We start from the raw sequence: 16,546 nt of genomic DNA on the forward strand, positions 1-16,546 counted from the left end.
AACACCTCACATGTATATAATATTAATACTTTACTATTCAAGTTAGTGTCATATTCATAGGATGGCAAGAAAGAGGCTGATTTCTGTAAAAATCACATCAAAATTGGTCTGATTGTTTCATAGTTACATGAGAGACACCGAGCTTTCCCTAGTAAATTTGAGAAAGCAAACTTTGACAGATAAGGAAATCCAGTCACAAAACGTATGTGTGTATAAAAGAGCATGAGAAAGAGGGAGGCCTAAAGATAGCTCCCAGAAACTAAAACCAGGTATCCTGAAAAATCTACAATGAAGTATAGCATGTGCATGTCCACCAGACCAAAGGAAGCCTGGCAGTCCGGCATATCCTTCTAAATAAAAAAAAGTTCCCTGAGTGCAGAGGTATACCTGTCTGACTCACCAGTGTGTTTCTGGTGACTAGCTTGGGGTTGGAATATGATAGGTACTCAATAAATAGCTCTGGGTTTAATGAAGGAACCAATGAGCAAACCACAAAACAAGTCTTCCTGGACCTCTGCAAACTACAATCAACTTTCCAACTTCATCCCCACTCAGCATTAGAAACTCTGAAATAAAGCCCAGAAATTCAGAGCTAGTAAATTACATGAAGCTCTTAGCCTATAAAAAGTTTCTCTCTCTGAAGGAGCTGTGGACAGTAAGTCTCCTCCAAGCAACAGCAGATCCTTGAACCCAAGGATTGGGCCAATAGACACTTGTCAAAAAGTCAACGCAGAAGAGGAGCCCTCTCATGTAGTACTTTATTTCGCCTGTTCTGAACATTTCCTCCTAACTTCTGCGAGCAAATTCCATTCATCTCCCCCATCTCTTCCCCTCCTCCTCACCCATAATATTACCTCACCCTCTGCCTCTTTGTCGGAAATCTGTCTAGAGTACTAATTCATACACACACACACTGTACATGTAAAAGAGCTTACAAAGTGGGTGGTTCTTGAAAATCAGCCATTCATCATGCATATTGATCACCAGGGTAGTGTGGTATGAATCAGAGAGCAGCAATCATTAAATCAAAGATTTATACTAGTAAAAGAGCACCAAAGCAATTCATCAATTCTATACCACCCTCAGTGATTAATTAGGTTCCAACCTGATAGCTTAGAAGCTGGTTCACAATTAAGGCTATTACAGTTAGAGGTTAGGTTGCTTTCCCCCTTCTCCCCTTCCTTTCAGAAAGAATCAAAAGGGAAAGGACACTAGTCTGTTGGTCTTATGGCATTTTGTACTCCTTTATAGCACTTACTTAAGACCTGGTTTTACAATAACAAACCAAGCCCTCCGTTTCTTGAAGGCTTTCTGCATACCAGGAACCACGTTAATTTATTTTTTTTACATATTGTCTCATTTAATCCTCATAAGACCCTGTGAGATAGGTGCAGACTTCCTCAACAGTAAAAAAGGTGAGTCATGTCCTATGTCTGAGCCTTAGATTCAAATCTGTACAATGGGGGAGTAAGATACATGCCCATATAGTGGGGATAAGGAGAATAGGCTCAGGAATAAAACAACCAGGATTCAAGTCTCAACTCAGCAGTTTGTAAATATATAGTCAATAATGTGACTATATGTTTAAATTATCTCCCTCCATTAGTCCATAAGGTCTTTAGTGCCTCTAGCACAGTGTCTAGCACATAGTAAAAGCTCAATCAAGACACATTGAGCAATCAATTTATTAACCAGATGCTTCTAATGCTACAGGCCCATACAATGGGACTTCCAATGCTTCCCCCTGGTTCTTGTCCATAAAAAAGTTAAATATAATCTTTCTAGACTAGAAAACCACTCTGAAAAGTTATTTGGCAGAATCTACTGCAATTGAAAACATACAATTTTTATGACTCAGCAATTCCAATGCTGGGTATATACCCCCACAGAAGTGTAAAGAAATGCTCACCAAGGCATGTTCGAGAAAGTTCACAGAAGCCTTGTAATTAATAACCTAAACTGAGAACAACCCAATTGTTCATCAAAAGAAGAATGGATGAATAAAGTGTGGTATGTTCATATAATCAAGTTCTACACAGCAATGAGTTAATGAACAAGCTGTAACTTCATAAAACAACATGGATAAATCTCCTAAATGTTATATTAACAGAATGAAACCAGAAACAAAGAAGTACATGCTGTGTGATTCTATTTATGTTACATTCAAAAACAAGCAAAATCAGTTTATGGCATCAGAAGTAGGATAGTAATTTCCTTCTAATGGTTAGTGATCGGGAGAGGGCACAGCGGGGCTTCGGGACATAGATAAGGTCCTGTTTCTCCTCCGGGTGCTGGTTACTCAGGTGTTCTTCCTGTGAAAATTCATCCAGTTATTCTCTATTGTCTCATTTTGTGAAAATCAATACAGCTATGTGATTAGTGCTCTTTTCTGTATGTATGTGATAGTGCAAACAATTTTTTTAAAGAGTTAGCCTGATTTGTTTTTTTCTATGTGATAAAGGAGTGGTAAATATCTTCACGTGTACGCAAAAGCCCAAACCCAAATTTCAGAAAGTGTCATCCAGGAAAAAAACAAAAAGGAGTTCAGGTTTCAAATGAGAAATTAGATTCCATGTCCTTCCAATTCTAACATTCTATGATTCTATGACGTCACCTTTTGAAAACTGATAGAGAACCCAGTGGCCCCCAGTCCTGGATTTCTGGGTCAAACCATGATTGTACTGAAAAGAATGAAAGGAGGTAGTAGAGACTTTCTGATACTGTTTATGTATCTGTATCTCCATCTCCAATTTCCCCTACAACATAAATAAATTCCTATAAGTACAGAGGGTTTAAAAGAACTGGGTATGGTATTTTTAAAGATGTTGTGACTTTTTAAAATTCAGAGGTTTCTAATAATCTCAAGCAATAGACTACAAAACTTAAGACCTGGTTTTACAATAACAAACCAAAGCCCTGCATTTCTTGAAGGCTTCCTGCATACCAGGCACCATGTTAATTTATTTTTTTTACATATTGTCTCATTTAATCCTCATAAGACCCTGTGAGATAGGCGCAGACTTTCTCAACAGTAAAAAAGGTGAGTCATGTCCTATGTCTGAGCCTCACATTCAAATCTGTACAATGGGGTAGCAAGATACATGCCCATATAGTGGGGATAAGGAGAAGGCTCAGGAATAAAACAACCAGGATTCAAGTCTCAACTCAGCAATTTATTAACTGTGTAACTTTAATAAAATATTTAATATCTCTCAGGCTTCTCATCTGCAAAATGAGATGACTAGTAATATCTACCACACAGGATTATTATAGGAGGACATGACAATGTATAAGACACTTTGAACAGCACATGACACATAATGAGTCCTCAACAATAGATATTTATTACTATTATGTGATTTATAAATTTGCTCTCTGTAAATGCTATATAGCCAGCAGATATTGCATATTAAATTAGTATAATATTTAGTAAAACAAAATTGTCACTAATATTCTCTATATGTTTAGGATTGATTAGGGATCTCCGGGTCTAAATCCCTAAAACATAGAGGAAATTATCCAAAATTTTGAAAGCCAGCATCATGTTTGCCTTGTTCATTGTTGTATCCTTGAAGTCAAGCACAGTGCCCAACACATTGTAGGCACTCAACAAATATTTGGAGAATGTGTAAACTGAATACTTCCCCAGCATTCCCAAATAATCTCCCCACTTTATCTCCATCCGGGAGAGGCCTGGTTACTCACAGAGATACCTCCTCTCAACCCTAATGACCACAGGTATGCACTAACTCTTTTTAAAAGAATAACTTTATAAGATAAATAAAATACAAGATGAGATCTTTTCAAAAGAATTCACTGTGTGTTCCTGATACATTTAAACTATGACTCAATACATCAAAAGTTTACTTATCCTCATCTTTTTATAAATTTGCCTATCCCAAAGTCAGATACAATGAGATCTTCATCCCAGGAACTTAAACATTACATCACGTATTCATTCACCAAACTCCATGTGTAATCATCTCAGTTGGAAATAACAGAAACCTCACACAGGTTTAATAATAAAGGAACTTCTTACAACACGTTAACAGGAGGTCCACAGATAGTTGCTCAGGCTTCTTGTTTGGTCTGATTTAGCAGCTCATTATGTCATTAAAGACCCAGATTCTTTGTCTCTCATCACTCTGCCATCCTTCGTGTTAGCTTCATTCAAACTGGCAGCCATTCCCTGTAATTGTTGCAGGCATTGGTTGACCCTATTGGTTGTCTACCCAACAGTCATATTCTCCACCTTCCTCCTTTCTAACAGAAGCTCAGTTTTGTTCATGTATCAGAGATTAGTGTACTTCATTAACTCCTTCCCAATGTGGGTGTTCATGATCTAAGCCAATTATGGATATTTCATTGGTCCGCCCACAATCAGTTAAATAATGCACATCTCACAAAATCTTGGCATTGTAAGGGGAAGTTGGCCTTGGCCCTTCCAGGAACATTTATATTCATATAAAGGGACACAAGTCAGGAACTTGCCCTTTTACTGCCTCTGCACAGATCTGTGTGAGAAGGTGATTCTTGGAGTTGCTATGGCCACCTTGTCACCATGGAGAAAGGTATTAACACAAAGAGTAAATAGATGTAAGGAACCTTGTGTTCCTTGAATTAACCAACCCTAGAACTGTCCTATTTCTGAACTTCTTGTTGTGATAAATTAGAAAATAAGCTCTTATTTTTAAAGATGATTCTACTTGAGTATTTCAGAAATGGCTCAAAGCACTGTGATATATAGTTATCACTACACAGACACAATTACTTCTGGAGAAAAGAGAAAGCTGATCTCATTCTGGGATTTCTCTTTAAATAGAAGAAAATGTATCCCCAAAGTCTCAACCTTTCCCCTTCTCTCCACCACTTTTAACTGGTCACTACTAGGTCACATGTCAATTGTTGAACCAATCTTAGGCTAGTGGGATTAGATTACTGTGAACTCAATCAGGCCACCCTGGGGACTGAGATGGGGATCAACGTCCCTGAGGTAAATGGTTGCATGGGGGAAGGGTAACTGATTGAATATAACTGAGTTCTGTTAGGAAGATGGGGTTGGATAATAGTTATTCATTTACTGTATCTTGCTTATTGCCATATGCATAATACGGGCTGGACTTGGGGTTCCTCGGCAATTGGAAATGTTTAGCACAGCTCTACATTGGTAATCAAATCGAAGTCTGCATCTTTCTTTAGGACCCTACTTTGGAACCTCAAAAACACTTAAATCTAAGCCAGCTCACCAGATCTCTACAGCTCTACTTGAACTGAGGTCCAAACATGGGTTTTGCTAACAGATTTTATCTAAAATGAAGTCAAAACAGGTTATTTCCTACCTCCCACTAATTTTGCAGAGCTGTAGAAACAATTCTTAAGCATATTGATGTATTCAGGAGCAGTAACTTACTTTCAGGCACATTTCTAATACTTTCATTTCCAATCTAGCTTTTTTAAACCTAAGTTGTCAGACTTCCTGGAACCTAAAAAACTATTCTCCAAATTGGAAATAACTTTTCTTCTTTGAAGGTGACATGGTATAGTGGTTAAGAGGGCATTCAAATCACTGCTATACCACTAACTTGGTGGTCCTTGGGCAAGTTGCTTAACCTCTTGATGCCTAATTTCCTCAATCATAAAATGTGAATGAAAGTCATAGTTCCTACCTGATAGGGATGTAGGAAGGATTAAATGAATTTGTGCATGAAAACTGCTAAACCCAGTACTTGGGAAAATAAAATGTCAGCTCAGTGAGTGTTAGCCTTTCCTGTGTTTCTTCCTTCTCCATCTTTCTTCTCTCTCTCACTACATCATCACAGAGCTCCATCATCACAATTACTAGAACTAATTCATTGACCATTCTGGTTGAGTGTTGTCAATCAAATAGCTTGAATTTTTTCTCACTTGGTTTGACAAATTCACTATTTGGTATAATAGTTAACTTAGCCCATTAAATGAAAAAAAAACATATAATATTTATATGGTAATTTTCTCTATCCTGAGCATTCCCTGAGGCCATAGGACAGAGTCTTTCTGGACCAGGCCTCTGGAGCCTAGGTGGCTTCATTTTCCTCAGGCGGTGTTCCTGGCCTTGAGCCAGCTTCTCTCCACAGTCTCAGAGAGGCTGAGCTCCGAGAGTGCCTTAGGGACTCAACTTCATTGACTCGCAAAATCAAAATATACAAATTCCCCTCTTAAACCATGATATACAACTTGGAGAATATTACCTCTCCACTGCATTAGGGCCCACCCTATTACCTTATGGAATTACCCACAGTGGCAGAAATCCATTCACCTGATCCACTGACACCCTGGGGGCAGCTCGGATAGCATAAAGCCAATTGATAGATGTATATTTGATTTATATTTTATGCCTGGAATTTATGTCTTCTGCATGTTTCATTTGCCATTCTGACTCATTTTATGCCACAGGAGAACTAGGGAAATTTCTAAAGGGACTGTGAAAGAAACAGCATCGAAGAAATGGGATAAAAATCTAAACAGCAATTTTTCTTTCTGATCGAAGACCTTGCACCTGAGCATCCTGATCAACTTTAAAGCACAGAGGAAACATCCCTCCTTTCCTTCTCCCAGGAAAGAATTATGAGTAGGAGAGCTAACCTGGAAGGACTGGAAATCTTTTCCCTGCAGACTAGCAGCTGGGCCAGGCCCCCACAACAAAGTGTGTATATGGGCCAAAGACAGGAGCAATAATAGACCTGAAGGTATGCATTTTATTCTATACAGTTAGCTAGATCCTGCCATATGTTTTAGCTCATTTTATTTCATGCTCCAAGTCCACTGGAAGAAGATCAAGACTGGTGTACTCAGCCCCATGTTACTTGTATTTAAGAAAGGAGAATGGCCTGCCGAAGATCGTGGCATGTGGCAAAGCTAGACTGAAACTCAGCCCCTGCCTCCTCCTTACTTCTTTAGTGTGTATATGAACAGATAAGAATTTGAGGCCGGGAGCAGTGGCTCACACCTGTAATACCAACACTTTGGAAGGCCAAGGTGGGAGGATTGCTTAAGCTTAGGAGGTTGAGACCAGCCTGGGCAATATGGCGAAACCCCATCTCTACAAAAAAGTACAAAAAATTAGCCAGGCCTGGTGGCACATGCCTGTACTTCTAGCTACTTGGGAGGCTGAGATGGGAAGATCACCTGAGCCCAGGAGGTTGAGGCTGCAGTGAGGTGAGATCACATGACTCCACCCTAGGTGACAGAGTGAGACCTTCTCTCAAAAAAAAAAAAGAATTTGAGAAGGCTTCTTCATAAGTGCCTACATATAGAAAGAATCATCCTCACAAATATTACATAGAGTCTTATTATATTTTCTATTTGCTCCAATAGCTTAACTTAAAGGAAAAAAGTGCACACCGATTTATAACAACTTACACATGCATGTGCATGTACACACACAAAAACACACACACACATAATCCTCACAGCAACCCTGTGAGGAAGGTACTATTCTTTTCTCTGTTTTACAAAGATAAAACTGAGATATGGGAAGACTAAATAACTTCCAAGTAATGCAAGCCAGTCTTACCCCAGAAACTGTGCTCTTAACAACTCCATCATACTGCTTCTTTATCATGTCATAAATGGAGAAATGGAAGTCTACACCTAAACAGTGATGTTGACAGTAAGACCAGGTGTCCCATCAGCTCAATACTTGGCACGTTAAGGATAGGTTCCAGGGAGATACGTAATCAACTGACCCAATCCCTTTGATTAATTCTCTCTGCTTCACTGGCTAAACTACTCCACTGGCCTTGGCTATTGAGTAAGGCAGTCATTCATTTCAAGTCACCAAGTAGTTCCAAGCACCTAGGCAGTGCAAAGCTCTAAGCTGGGCCCTGATAACAAGATAGACATAGTCCTGTCCTCACGGAGCTTGTAGCCTGAAGGGCAAGGCATATATTAAAGTAGTAATAACAAGAGCGAAAGCAGTAAGACCAGCCTTTTTCACAGACTCTCCATTGAAAAGGAATGAAGAAGTCATGTAATCCAGTCCACCCAATGCAGAAATCTCCTCTACAATCTTTCATTCACATGGTCATGCAACCTCTGCTGGAATCTTCAAGTCCGGAAAGCTCCTTCTTCAAACAACAGTACATTACAGTTTAATCATAGAGCATTTCCATATACTGAGTCTACTTCTTCTGCCCTATAATATCTGCCATTGTTCCAGATCTGCCTTCTGCAGCCCATAAACCAGAATCTCTCTGTCTTCAACATGTTCTTTCAACATAGTTGAGGACAGGTATCCAGTGGCCCTCAAGTCTTCTCTTTCTGGGATTAAATTTCTCCTTTTCCATCAACCATTACTCCTAAGCCATGGCTTCCAGTTTTTTTTTTTTTTTTAATTGAGTAGCAGGCACTGGGTGCTATAGAATTTGCCAATGACTAAAGTAAAGAACTACAAAAAATAGTTTAAGAGCGAAGTGCAACTATGATCTACCTTGAATAGAATCCTGCACTATTAATGACTATATTCATTGTTTTGGTTTTAATAGTGATTACATAGAACTGGCTCATGTCATACTCAGATAATTGCCTGCATTTTTCAAAACGAGAGTTGTCAAAGTCAAGTCTCCTCAAAATGTCTACTTGTGTATATGACATTTTTTTAAGCCACATACAGGGCTTTACATTTGCGTCTGTTAAATTTAGTCTTAGTGAAGCTCAGATGATAGTGGACATCTTTGTGCTTGGCGAATAACCCTGCCTGAGCCCCAAAACAATGATTTTCATTAGAAATCTACATAAACTAAGCACTTGAAGATTTCCGTAGGCTTTGCTGAAGACGTTGGAGTTATACAGAAGGACTCCATTATATAGAATTTCATATGAAAATTCCCTTCTCTGAATATCACACACCGGGGCCTATTGTGGGGTGGCGGGGAAGGGGAAGGAGAGCATTAGGACAAATACCTAATGTGCATTAGGGTGGCGGGGCTTAAAACCTAGATGACGGGTTGATAGGTGCAGCAAACCACCATGGCACATGTATACCTATGTAATAAACCTGTACTCTCTGCACATGTAGCCCAGAATTTAAAGTAAAAGAAAAAAAAAAAAAGGGAAATCCCCTCTCTGAAGCTCCTTATTCCTTTCATACCAGCTCCAGAGCCTCTGGCTCCATTTCCCCATCATGCATCTCAGCCTTTCTAATCCTGTCCACTGACCCTTCTCCATCATTCCAACTCCAACCAAATTCCTCCCTCCTAAATTATGAAAACAATTCGGTCCAGCCCCAGCTCCAACTAACAAATTTGCCATCTCAATATACACAAGTAGCCAGGGAAAAAAACACATATTCTCTTTTATGTAACAGGCCTATCCTCTTTAGACAGATAGTAATCAGTGTTCTATACAAACATTTATTAAGCATATACAATGGACCAGGAACAGAAATCCTTGGAGTATGTAGTGATGAGCACTATTAGACATGATCCGTGACTTTACAGTACTTACCATCTGCCAAAAAAGGCAAACATCAGTCAAATAAACACAGTCAATGTTGATTCCTGGCAAAAAAAAGTGCAGTGAATAAAACATACCTCTATGTAATTGGAGAATTCAGTGTACTGAAGGGGCCAGGAAGGATTCTCTTAGGAAGTAGTGAATAAGCTGAGACCTAAAAGGTAGGAGGAATTAACAAGAGTATTCATTGCCACTGTATTTACAGTGGTAAAAACTGAAAGCAAAATAAATGTCCTTAAATATATACATGAAGAAACAATTTGAGGCATTAATTTATGGCATATTCACATGATAGACTATTAGAAATTCATTAAGAGTTAAATTTTTGATACTAAAATATTACAAAGATAAAAAGGCAAACCAACCTAATTTTTTAAATATCTATGTAAAAAAATCCTAAATAAAATATTAACAACGAGAATCCAACATATTATGCAAATTGATTCCTTCCAGGAATTCAAACATATTTCAATCTTAGCATATTCATTAATGAAATTCATCATTTTAATAAGTCAAAGGAGAAAAATATGACTGCCTAGAAAATTGTCAAAAAGCATTTGATAAAATTTAAATTCATCTATAACTTTAAAAAAAAAACTGACTTTTACTTTTTGCAGTCAAATGCTCTGCTACTGAGCTATACCCCCTCTTTAAAAAGCTTCCTTTTTGAGAAAAGACATATGTAACCTCCCAAATTAAGAAACATGCTAACTAGTGAAATACTAGAAGTATCTCCATTAAAGTCAGCAATAAATGTGAGGCATGCTTTTACATTTGTTATTTAATATTGTTCTAAAAGTGCCAGTTAGCATATGTAAAAGCAACAAAATAATAGATATGACTATTCAAAAAAATGAATGCCCGGCTATCATTATTTTAATCTAATTATATACTTAAAAAGCATAAGATAACAAAAAATCATAGAAACAATAAAAGCATTTAATAAAGTCAGTTACACAAGAAATAAATGAAAATCAATGCCATTCTTGTAAACGAATAGTAAATGCTTAAAGAATATAGACGGGAAAAATTTCCATTCACACTAGCAAAAATAATAACAAGAATAATAATAAAGAACGAAAAGCCTAAAATTTGGAGTAAATAAAACAAAAGTTTAGTGGAACATGTGCAAAAGTAAAACTAAAACTATTGAAGGACATTAAAAAACAAACAATGAAGAAATATAACTTGTTTTGGGGTAAGAAGATTCAATATTATAAACGTATCTGTTCTCCCCAGCAAATCTACATAATCAATGCAATCCCAATAAAATTTGACAAGTAATTGTAAATGTCAATTTTAGTAAAACTACTCACCAACAAGTAAAATCACATAAACAAATATGAAGAAAAAGAAGGGAATGAGGAATGACTTGCTTTATATATGTTATATAGCAAATGTGTTATACAGCTACAGTGACTTAAAAATTTTCATTCTGGAAAAAATAGGTAGACACATAAATGATACAGATGAGATAGAACATGAATAAACTTGAGTATATATAAAAATTTAATATGTGCTAACGAAAATGTTAGAATGATAATTTTTAGAAACTACATATCAGAATCTATAAGACACAACTAAAGCAGAAACCAGTAGAGATAAAAGAATGAAAATAAATTAAACAACCAAATTAAAAGTTGGAACAAGAATAATGAAGTAAATCAAAACAAAGCAGAAAGAAGAAAATAAATAGCAGAATGTAATGCTTTATAAAACTGAATAACAGAACTAGTAAACAAGTTAAAGATCTGGTCTTTTAAGAAATCAACAAAACAGACAAAGCATGAGCTCACTCAATCAAGGAAAAGAATGGGAGAAAAAGCACAAATGCATAAAAAAGAAACGGCAAGAAGCAAACAACTACCGAAACTGAAAACTGAAGACATTAGAAAACACTTTGTGTAACTCTGCTCAAGAAATCTAAAAACCTAAATAAATGAATAATTCTTTTAAAAGGCAATTTCCCAAACTGATTCCAGTTGGAGAAAGTTTAAACGTACCAACTTCCTACAAGAAACAGACAAAATTATCAAAGACCTACTTTGAAACAAACAAAAACTAACAATAAAAAAACACTCAACCTAAATTATTTCATACACGAGCTGTACCAAACCTTCCCAAAAGAAGTAATCCCAATGCTACTTAAGCTGTTCCAGAGAATTAAAAAGGAATAAAATTTTCCCAATTCCTTTTGAGGCAAGTATGATACTGATACCTGAATCTGGTAAAGATTGTATCAAAAAACTACAGACCAATCTCACTTGTAAATATGGATGCAACAGTAAATAAAATATTAGCAAAGAGAACCAAATAGCCAATTAAAATAATGTTCCAGGCATGCAAAGAGAGTTCAACACAAGAAAATCCATTAATGTAATTCAACATGCTAATAAATCAAAGAGGGAAATCATGTGAACCATAAACACTGAGAAAGCAGTTGACAAAATTCAAATTTTTGTAAAATCTGAAAAATCTCAGATTTTAAGAAAACCTTTAAAATCCAGGAATCAACAGAAACATGGGCATCCCTGGCATACTCCTCTTGAGGGCAAAGCACACTCCCTCGGGCGGGGAGACTGTGGCAGTGGTTCGTTGTATGCAGGTGACCTCCCAGACGGGTGAGGGGGATCTGGGCAGGATATAGGCATCTGATGCATTACAGAATAGACTATAGTAACAAAGTATCATCACCACAGACTACTTCAAAATGCAAAGGAAATATATATATATGTACACACACACATACACATATTTACAATGAGAAATCTGGCTAGGTATTGTTATGTACATCATCTAACTGAATAGTCCTCCACCACTATCCAAGAAATAAGAAGAATCATCTCCATTTCACAGAAAAAAATCTGAGGATCAAAGATGCTAAGAAACTTAGTCAGAGAACATAGCTTGTAAGTACAGGGATTGGATATATATGCAAACTGTCAAGTTCTAGTCCTAGTTCTACTCCACTCTCCTCCCTTTATCTTTCCAATCTCCTTGTCCGAGATCCTCAGTGACCAAACCCAAAAATAAGCCAGAGGGCAGGGGACTGCAGATGTAATCCATATTGATCAGCCTACTGAGACACAGAGCAGGGTGCAGTGTGAGGTCCACATCTGGAAGGGCTAATGGAAGGTAATAGGCACATCCAATGTCTTCACTGCAAAACAGGGATAATAAGAGTTCCGGCCACATGACTTGTTCCAGGATTGAATAAAATACTGCATTTAAACATCTCAGCACTGTCTTTACACTGATCAAATGCTCCATAAATATTAGCCATGTGAAAGACTGCTTCTCACTTGCATTGGTTAAATACCCTGAATCATACAGGCATTTTTCACTCAAAAGTTAGGGGTTTGTACTTAAAGCTTGAAGAATGTAAAGCAGCAGAGAAAGGACACAGCCGGCTCCATCCACTAACATCCACTGGAAAACTGGGTAAATACCACAAACAAACCAACATCTGGGCAGAGGAACAGGCTGATAAAATGAGAAGCACCAATTTCCCCTCAAAACAACACTTTAAATCCATTTTTAAAGCCGTGCCAATGAGAAACATTTTCACAAAGGGAACATCTTTTTGAGATGTGGTCTCATTTTAGGAATATGCACTTTGCACCCTCCCATAGATGGTAAAGTTCACACTTAATAATTTTGGTCATAAATGACCACCTAAATATGTCAGAAATAATTTAGCATCTGTGACCCCTAGAGCTGAAAATGTAGATGAATGTAATTAACCTACTTCCAAAATTGAGGAAAAAAAAAAATCTGCTCTATTCTCTCCTGACTTGGGAACATATGGCGTCGGATTACATGGTTGGCACCTGGCTGACTGCTGGGTCCATGTGTCGCATTCTAACACAAACAGGCAGAGGCGCAGAGCCTGCCCAGAGGAGTCGCCAGCCAAATTCAAAATGGGCAGCTTGAGCCACAGGCTCGGCCAGAAACTGCTATTAACAGCCTGGTGGAGGAAATAGAGCTCTCAGCACCACCCTGCTGAGCCCACTTTCCCCTCTTGCCCCATGACCTCCTCCATAAGCATGTTGAGAAGGACCCATGAGGTTGCTTTCTCCATTGACACACATCATCAGCACTCCTGGCTCTATTTGTTAGGGAGAAATTGAATTGGCTTCAACTCAACTTTGGGGTTGGCTCTCTTCAGTTAAAGTATTTTGAAGCAAGTAAATCTAACCAAATGCTTTCCATCCTAATTAAAGGTGTGCTTGTCATTCTCCCCACCCAAGCTCCCAAATCCTAGCATGTTTCTGTTGAGCAAAGGACATTCACCTCCAAACTAGCATAAAGAAAGCAAAATGTATCATCAGCACCCTCCAGCCTCACTCTTCTGTTCTCTCTCTCCTATCTTGTTATAGATTCCATCTCCTTCTCTGTAAATCAATCCAAAACCACTGATGCACCATGAGGCTGAATATGCACCTTTACATCTCAGCTCCCCAAGTTTCCCATTGCAATTCTGAGTGCCCCTATATTAGATGATTATTTCCTTCCTGTGATTATTTCATTTCTCTCTCTCTCTCTCTCTCTTTTTTTTTTTTTTTTTTTTTTTTTTTTTTTTGCTTCTTTGTTTGAAATACGACTACCCATTTCAGGTTGAGCCATGGGAAGGAGGGTTTAGCCCATGTCTCCTGTGGGAATTGAGGCATCCCAGGAAACAGTATAGCGTTGGTACAGTTAGAATGATAAGAAGCCTGGGGAAAGAAACCAAGGGTGAGAAATGTGTGGCTATTTTGACTGAGTTGCAGCACCCCCCTCATAACAGGCTGGGAAGTGGAAGACATTAGTGACAAGGAGAAAAGATTACTAAAGGGATTTTTTAAATGGATCTTTTCCAACCAACTGGAAGGATTCCTGCAACCAAATGAGAAAGGGTCAGCTATATCCACTAGAAAGACGTACCTCTCCCACCCCACTATCAATATACACCCTCTGGACAGGACAGTGTAGTGGTATGGAGGGCAGTTCTCTTCTTCCCATACCCCTAGCTTGGTGGCTGTAGTAGATATCTGCTGCTGCTTTCTGCCCAGAGTCTATTTCCTGTTTCTTCTGTTGGTAACATCCTCGTGTGTTTAATGAAACAACTCCTTTCCTACTACAAATGATTATGGTGAAGCTACATATCCTAATACCTTACACTCACCCCCTTCACCAATGGCCATATGGATGGGCATTTGACCCAAGCAAGCAAGACAGCTTCTTATTTTGCTGGCATAAACAAATTAATCCCAAAAAGTGGATGGGAAACCCAAGCGAGGTCAATTAAAATCTCCATTGAAATTTACATAAAACTGAAGCCTGGGGAAACAGCACAGTCCTTCCTCTGGAGCCGCCAAGGTGGGAATATGTAAAACTGGAGCTGCCTGTGCAGTGTCTCCCAATATGTGCAGGGAGCTACTAAACAGGTCTTTGTGGAGCAGGCAAGAGATGGGGCAAGGTATGGAGGAGAGGGATAGAGGTGGGGCAGAGGGATGATGAGTTGGAGGGGAGATAGAAAGAAATATGGGAACGGGTTTGGGGAGAAAGAGTAAGAGAAACATGGAAAAATAGAGACATGGGAGAAGACATGGGGAAGAGACAAAGAATCCATGAGAGAGAGGGAGAAAGATGAGGGAGAAATACGGGAGTAGAAATGGGGTGAGCGAAGGAAAAAAGAGAGAAAGTGGAGAGAGAAAAATGAGAGAGACAAGGTACAGAGTGATGAGCAGAGAAAGATGGAAGGAGAAATGGGGAGAGATAAGGGGAGAGGTGAGGAGATAGGGAATTGAGAGAGGGAGGGAGGGAAAGAGATGGGAGAAAATGGAAAAAGGAGAGAAAGATATACAGAGAGAGACAGATACAAAAAGAACGATGGGAGGGGTGAGAGTGAAGAGTGGGGAAAAGAAGAGAAGAGGGAAACCTGACAAGGTCTCTTGAGATCCTGGTTCCAGGCCATCCCTGAGACCACCTGCATCCTTGTGTATAATCAGATCTGAGCTGGGTCTTTCACTGGCAACCAAACGCATGATAACTATTCTAATGGCCTTAATTGAATCCAATCCTATTGCAAGCTGGGCTCTCATCAGCTTTGTTCTAGAACTCAAAGATATAGCAGGGGTTTCCCTTATTACCTCAAAATATACATACCCTTAGAGAATCTAGCCAGCTGATTTCCATGCCTCAAATAAATGGAGAAAAGATCAGTTCCTTTCCCCTGCCAAGAGAGAGCATGTAAAGATCTTCATTTCTTCCTTCCTACTTCCTGATTGCGATCTGGCTATAAGAACCCAATCCTAGACCAAAGATACAAAAGAAACTATTTGGAGGTTAACAGCGACATTTAAGAGAAAATGATGTTGTACATCATACCAAAATTTAATATGACTTTATGCAAAATAGTAATGTGTCTGGTAATGCAAAGATTCTTCTAAAGTAGGTTAATAACAATCCAAGATTATTCTCCTTTAAAAAAATGAAAATGTATGTCAAATAAAAAAAGACCTAAAGTAACTGAATCTTGTACCCATTGAAGGAGCTGATTTACATAGATAGCATTTAACATTCCATCATCATTATCCTATCAGTCTCCTGTCTAATGTACAAGCTAAAGACGTTCAATGTGCTTAGAGGTTAAAAAAAAAAAAAAAAAAAAACACATACCCTACACCCACCAGCCAAAATGGTGGTAAATGACAAAGAAGAAAAAGGAAAAAAGAAGAAAAAAATAATTTTAGGCAGACAGATGAATATCAACTGGGAAGAGAAAAAGACTCTCTCCCCCCTCCCTTCTGCACCAATATAGTAACCTAAAAGGTTGAATAAAAGAAAACTAAATATTTAAGAGTAAAACGTGGTTATCAAATGGGGAGAAGGGAAAAAAAGGAGACAGCATTATGATAATAGTTGAGTCTGCCACAGCTAGAGGAAGCAGCTTCGAGCATGCCCGCCTTGAATTAAATGGAAGGCAAATTTAAATGAAACACAGTTTGTCCTTTAGCGTCGAGTATCTGAATATTTTTAGATTTTTTTTAATGTTAAACAAATTTACTTCTGA

The 16,546-nt window shown here is 38.2% G+C and overlaps 2 long non-coding RNA genes across 2 annotated transcripts in view; both read right to left on the reverse strand.

Moving 5' to 3' along the window:
- The window catches only part of LOC139363723 (uncharacterized), a 132,844-nt gene that overhangs the window by 55,854 nt on the left and 60,444 nt on the right, over positions 1 to 16,546 (reverse strand). The window contains exon 2 of the long non-coding RNA XR_011624531.1: positions 9,570 to 9,646. This is a non-coding gene — a long non-coding RNA (uncharacterized lncRNA). The remainder of the gene's footprint in view (positions 1 to 9,569; positions 9,647 to 16,546) is intronic.
- Positions 2,133 to 4,641, reverse strand: LOC105482356 (uncharacterized). Its single transcript, XR_987562.3, has 2 exons — positions 4,040 to 4,641; positions 2,133 to 2,312 (listed from the first exon to the last, which is right to left on the reverse strand). It is a non-coding gene; the product is annotated as an uncharacterized lncRNA (long non-coding RNA).

Source organism: Macaca nemestrina, chromosome 6, assembly GCF_043159975.1.
Source record: "Macaca nemestrina isolate mMacNem1 chromosome 6, mMacNem.hap1, whole genome shotgun sequence".
Classification (NCBI taxonomy): domain Eukaryota; kingdom Metazoa; phylum Chordata; class Mammalia; order Primates; family Cercopithecidae; genus Macaca; species Macaca nemestrina.